The sequence below is a fragment of the Primulina huaijiensis genome, unplaced genomic scaffold (assembly GCF_012295235.1).
Source record: "Primulina huaijiensis isolate GDHJ02 unplaced genomic scaffold, ASM1229523v2 scaffold191310, whole genome shotgun sequence".
NCBI classification, from domain to species: Eukaryota; Viridiplantae; Streptophyta; class Magnoliopsida; order Lamiales; family Gesneriaceae; genus Primulina; species Primulina huaijiensis.
Genome location: NW_027348489.1, coordinates 1 through 278, shown reverse-complemented (window position 1 = coordinate 278; position 278 = coordinate 1). Strand labels below are relative to the sequence as shown.

The 278-nt window shown below is 42.1% G+C and overlaps 1 long non-coding RNA gene across 1 annotated transcript; it reads right to left on the bottom strand.

Annotated features, from left to right (window-relative positions):
- Positions 1-79: 79 nt before the first annotated feature.
- LOC140965993 (uncharacterized) lies at positions 80-273 on the bottom strand. Its single transcript, XR_012173200.1, has 2 exons — positions 181-273; positions 80-148 (listed from the first exon to the last, which is right to left on the bottom strand). It is a non-coding gene; the product is annotated as an uncharacterized lncRNA (long non-coding RNA).
- Between the last annotated feature and the right edge of the window lie 5 nt (positions 274-278).

Below are 278 nucleotides of genomic sequence, written 5' to 3'. Positions count from 1 at the left end.
GTGTCTACTCCGTTCTTTGCTTCTCGGGTTTGCTTTTCTCCTGCTTCTGTTTGGGGTTTCCGCTTTTCCCTCTCCACCGCCGCTGCGCTCTTCTCCTGCTTCTGTTCGGGGTTTCGGCTTTCTTCTCTCCACCGCTCGGCTTTTGTCGCTGTTCGGAGTAAGTTTCTTCTGATATGATACTTATCTTCTTGCTTTAAAAAAAGCTAATCTTGCTTCAGTTTTATCAATTATGAGTTTGTCAAATATTTAAAGATGTGTACTTTATGAAAAAATGGAAT